Genomic DNA, 6,000 nt, shown 5'->3' with positions numbered 1-6,000 from the left:
GACAGAGACCTCCCGAGCCCGTGGGCATGTGGCTCATCTCTCCAAGTTCCAGCCTCCATTGTTTAGTTGTACAGTGGATAATGATAACCACCTCTCAGGAATACATTACTGCAGAAATAATGTTAAACACATGTACCGAGGATGCTGGGACAACACGTGTGTGGATAGCAAGCCCTCCAACGGTCCTGTTGGTGCTGACGTTTGTAGAACCAGCAGCATCAGGTAGATGGGCCAGTGACATCAGAAGGTCGGATCTCCCGGGTCTTTGCAGGGGGAGATACTCCAGGGTGCTGGTCCTCTCCGTATCTAGGCTTCAGGGAGGTTCTCATCGTGTGACCACACTTCCCTCCCTGTGAGGGAGGGGGCGTCCTGCAGCACCACCATGACCCCACCCATTTCGAATATTCCCTGCTTCATGGCCCCCAAACACAATCCGTCTTCAAGTATGCAATATTCACAACCACTGAGGTGCCAGTTTCTGGAGACGTCTTCAGTGGTGACCCTTCCTAACATCTCTGTCCCTCTTCCTTGGCCTCCTTCCTTTCTCTCTCCCGCCCTTATTGAGGGAAACCCTGATCCTCTGGTCACTCAAGCAGCAGAAAGAAAACCAACTGAAGTGGCCTAATTCTGTGTATGCGCGACTGTCCTGAGACACTGGGAGTGGCCTGACATGGGAGGGTCAGTGTTCCGGAGTATCTGATGTCTCCCCAGCTTCTGAGGGTACCAGGCGGGGAGCAGGGTGTGACTCTGGCATGGATGCATGTGTCCATTCATTGGTTCTACAAACCCATAGTCATCATCAGGCTGACACCACTCCTAGGGACGTACCAGAAAACACATGGCAGGAGCATCTGTTCTCTCGTGTGGCTCTCGGTCTGGTGTGAGATAGGCAGGTAAGCAGAGAGTTGCAGACCAGGGTGGTAAACTCTGTGAAGGACACCAGGAGTTTTCTTGGGGGAGGTTACAGATCAAGGTGACCTGAGAGCTGAGGGGTGCTGACTAAGTAAGCAGCGGCAAAGAAAAGGAAGTTCAAGGACAATGGCCACACAGCGGCATGGGAGAGCCCTAGGGAAAGTGGAGGAGGACGGGCTGCTTCCCAGGGGATGAAATGTTGGGGAAGCACTGGAGGGGCAGAGGGTCACACAGGTTTCCAGTCCAGGCTGAGAGGCGTGGACTCTTTGTGGAAGACAGTGGGGACCATGAGCAAAATTAAGCAGGCAAGGCTGTGGTCAGAGCTGCATCTTTGAAACTCACTCAGACTGCTGAGTGGGGGATGATTCTAGGAGGAAGGACATGTGATCAGAATGCCTTGTGACAATGAGACTTGCTCCCTTTGTGGAAGTCCTAGAATTCTCTCCTCTGTGCTCCGAAGACCAGAACATTGATGGAAGATTATGGACACCACTGTTTTGGTCCCAGCAATTCCTTTCACCTCATCCTGCCTCATTTTCTACATCTGTAAAATGGGTATAATGCAGACATTTTTTTATACATATGCACTTAGACCAACGTCTAGAATGATCATTACAACATTATTCAAAATACAAACAAGCAAACAAAAAATGAAAACAATCTAAATGTCTGCCATGGGGGAACTGGGAAAATAGAGATCAGCCATATACACTGGATCACTCTACAGGTTAAAAATGAGGCAGCGGATTTAGAAGGCTCCACAAGACACGTTGTTGAGGTCAATTCTCAGAATAATATATATCGTACAGCAACATTCATGTTAAAATATATGTACACATGAGTATGCATGTAAATGATTAGCAAAAGGGGCTGGAAGGATGTCCTAAAACTTTCACGGAGGCAGCCTGGGCGGGGGAGGCATTAGGTTAGGAGCCGATGAGAGAACTTTCACTCGTGTATCTTTGCCCCTTTTACAACAAGCTATGCTGATGTTACCTCTGGAAAATGCTGAATGCGTGACACTGGGAGGCATAAATTCGGGAGGTGGGTGGCGGGTTGGACAGCGGGTTCTCAACAGCCAAGTAGGGACTACAGGGCTAATGGAGGGTGGGGTGCAATGCAGGACGGCGACTCCCTTCCCTGCACTTCCACCGGGGGGCGGCAGAGGGCAGGAACGCTGACTTGGAATCCTCGACCCGGGGCTGTGGGACTCAGCGCTGTGACCTGTGCCAAGTGACCTAGCCTCTCCACGTCTCATTTTCCTCACCAGTTACACAGAAATAATAAACCGTCCGCCCCCCGTTTGGGAGAAGATCCAAAGAGGTAATGTGTATGCAAATGCACAAGCAAGGAATTCGTATTACATTGTCATAAAGTAGAAAGATAACTTTAACAAGATGAGCAGGTGGTGGGAAGACTGCTGATCTGGGGACAGGGGGTAGAGGCAGGGAAAAGAAGGTGTGACCATTTATTGTCGTTGAGCAGCTCATTATTTACTGTCACCAACTTATTATTAGAAATTGTTGTCTTCATTTACAAATGAAACCGAGGTCGGTAACTTGCCCAAGATTGTGGTCGTGTAGCTTGTAAGTTGCAGAATGTGACCTGAGTCGGCATGCTGGACCCCTCCTCTCTATGCATCCATGGCAAATGTCTTACCTGTTTGCAGGTTGGCGGGTGACAAGTGCCTGGATGCCAGGATCCTGGGGCCCCCTCAAGTGGGTGCTTAGTAGAAAGGGTACCCTCATCCCTCAGGCATGCCAGCCCACTCCTACTGCCTCCCAGGTCCGGGGGCACAGAAAACTGACTCACCGGGATAGAAAACTCTCCCCGCGGCCTCCTGCCCCCTCTTACCAAACCCCAACCCTAACTCCCGCCTGAGTTTCCCATCCCACAGCATCTACTGTCAGCACCTGCCTTTTGGAAGTACGACATGTGCCCTCACATGTGCTAAATACAAGAGCATTCTGGCTCCCTGGGTGCCTCTTGGCAGGGAGTTTGCGCTTAGCAAGGAGAATCTGTGTTTTAACTGGAAGGCACGGAAAGGACCGGGAGGGGTCTGTGTATTGGATGTTGGCTACACAAGTGAAGACACGACCCCTCATTTAGGTTGCTGAGGAGAGGGAGTGAGTTCTCAGTCCTTTTTATCCAGAATGTCAATTAGTGGCCTGGCCTTCAGTTCATTGCATCGGTTTCTCTCCTTTTCACTCCCTGGAACCAAAGAAGGTGTGGAAAGGCAGCAGGGCCAAGGCCTTAGCCACAGGCCAGCCCTTCTGGCTGCTCTTTGGAATAATTCTTTCTCTGGGTCAACAGGCCATGGGCTGCACCTTCCACAGGTTCTTCATGTCTGTGGTTTCCTTCTTTTTACCTGAAAATGACTGGAAATCTCTGTGGGGACGAGCAAAAAGGCCCAAGGGCAGCCTCCGGAGTCTGTTAAGGGAGAGTTAATGGGAGCAGAAGGGATGGGTGACGTTGTAACATTGAAACTCTCCTCTTCAAGTACTTCTGGCTTTTATTCAAGTCTGGCCTTTCCCACCTGCATCACCTCCCTCTAGCCCGTCACCCTCTAAATGCTTATTTCATTGTCCAGGGCCCTGGACCAACCCCAAGCCTCATCTCCCCAGAAGCACAAGTATCCGTTCTCTCCCACACAGATTTGCTGTTTTTCATTGTCTGCCCTCCAAACTCCTGGCTGTGTAACCTCTTGATCTGTTTCTTTAATCAGGTCTGAGATTTCTCTACAATAATTGTGCATGTGTATGTGCATGACAACCACACACACACACACACACACACACACACACACAATTTCTAGGATGGCCTTCGATAACCTATTCCTACCCTAGAATTTCAGTGTCATCATTTGTATTTACAATCAAATTTGGGCCAAGCTGACGTCGAAGGATGCCAGCGTACCCTGGTAGAAAAAAGGTGGAGCGTCACATGGTTGAGATTGCCTTTAACTGAAAAGAACTGGACTCTTTCCAGCCCTGGGATGAGAGGTGAGATATGAGGATGAGAGGTGAGAGGTGAGAGGGCGTTGCCAGGAAACCACATACAGGCTGAGGGTTCATCTCCACGTGCACCAGCTCCTACTCCAATTGTAAATAAACCACGTGAAAATGTTTTGTTCCCAATTCCGACAATAATTAGATGAGGCGCAGTTTAAGACAAATAATTCCCCAATGCTATCTTCAATACCTTAAGTGAGATTTTTACAGTTATCAAGGGAAACCTCCTTAAAAGTGGCATTTGTAGATAGTTCGTGGAAAATTCCAGTTCCATACAGGGTCTCAATATCCAGCCCTAGAAAACAGTGCCTTGGGATAACTAATACCATGGATACCACACCTTTATTTTTTCAGGAATCCTCAGCTTGTGTTTTCTTTTCCTTTTTTAACAGTTGTACTGAGATACAATTAACATACCATATAATTCATCCATTTAAAGTGTATAATTTAATTTTTTTAGTATGGTTATACAACCATCACATCTAATTTTAGAAGCTTCTGGTCCCTGCCCCCCACCACAGGTAAGAAACCCCATATTCATTAACAATTATTCCCATCCCCCAATCCATCCCATATGGGTTTGCCTATGCTGGAAGTTTCATATAAATGAAATCAGACAATATGTGGTCTTTTGTGACTAACTTCTTTCACTTTATAGCATAATGTTTTTCAGGTCCACTCATGTTGTAGCATGCATCAGTATTTTCATTCCTTTTTATTGACAAATAATATTCCATTGTAGGGATATACCATTGTATCCATACAGTCCATATAATCCATACATTGTATGGATAAACACGTTTTGTTTATTCATTCATCAGTTGATGGACATTTGGACATTTTCATTTTTTGACCATTATGAATAGTGCTGCTGTGTGTGACAAATTTTTGTGTGGACCTGTGCTTTCGGTTTTATGGTTGTATAACTCAGAGTGGAATTGCTGGTCCATATAGTAAACTCTATGTTTCACATTTTTAGGAAATGCCAAATTTTGCCTGTTTGCAAATTTGCCCACACCATTTTGAATTCCCACCAGCAATGTGTGAGAGTTCCAATTTCTCCGCATTTTTGCCAAAACTTGTTATTATCTGACTTTTTGATTATAGCCTTCCCAGTGGATGTGAAGTAATATCTCATTGTGGTGTTGATTTGCTTTTCCCTGATGGCTAATGATGTTGAGCACCTTTGAAAGTGCTTCTTGGTCATTTGTACATCTTCTTTGGAGAAATGTCTGTGCAAACTCTTTGTGCCTGTTTTTTTTTTTTTAAATGGATTATTTGGTTTTTTAAGTATTGAGTTGTATGAGTTCTTTACATATTTTGGGTACAAATCCCTTATCAGATATATGATTTGCAAATATCTTCTTCCATTCTGTGGGTACATTCATTAAAGTTAAATTTTAGATTAAATATAGAACTAGAAATGAGGCAACAGCTTTCTGTTTTTAAATCCCAAATTGGACATTCAGTTTCAGCAAAATGGCATCATCTGTCCCATCAAATGGTGATAATTTAAGTGTTATTCATTTTATTATCTTATCTATATTTTATTCGTAAATTTGTTTTATTTCCCCAGTTGTTTAAAAGTTACCTACAAAATTAAGGAATTGATACGTAGTTTTATATTTGAATACATTTAAATAACATTATAATAAGAGTAACTTAAATGAGTGCTTTCCTTTAAGAGGTAACCCTTTATTGTTTCAAACATGCCTTAGCCTGTAAATCCCATGAGGCTGGTCATCATCTGTCTTACGCACCAGTGCATTCCCTGAGCTACCATTGTAGTTGGCACATAAAAAGTGCTCATTAAATAACAGCTGAGTGAATAGATGATTGCCCCTAATTTCAGGGCATGACCCAAGGCCTCTGGAGCAGCTCTCCTCCATTGGGTGGCTGTCACCAGTCTTGGAGGATATTGGTTTGACCTGCAACCTCTATCCCCAGCATTTGGGACACCATGTTCCAACCCCATGGAGCCGGCCCCCAGTTCTGACCCAGGCTTTGCCAGGGAGGAGCAGAAACTAACCTTACTTGAGCTCTTCCTAGATTCCATGGCTTCCACATCATCCTCTCT

Source organism: Eschrichtius robustus, chromosome 7 (assembly GCF_028021215.1).
Source record: "Eschrichtius robustus isolate mEscRob2 chromosome 7, mEscRob2.pri, whole genome shotgun sequence".
NCBI lineage: Eukaryota > Metazoa > Chordata > Mammalia > Artiodactyla > Eschrichtiidae > Eschrichtius > Eschrichtius robustus.
The sequence above is the reverse complement of the archived record's forward strand: the minus strand, read 5'-3'. Positions refer to the sequence as shown.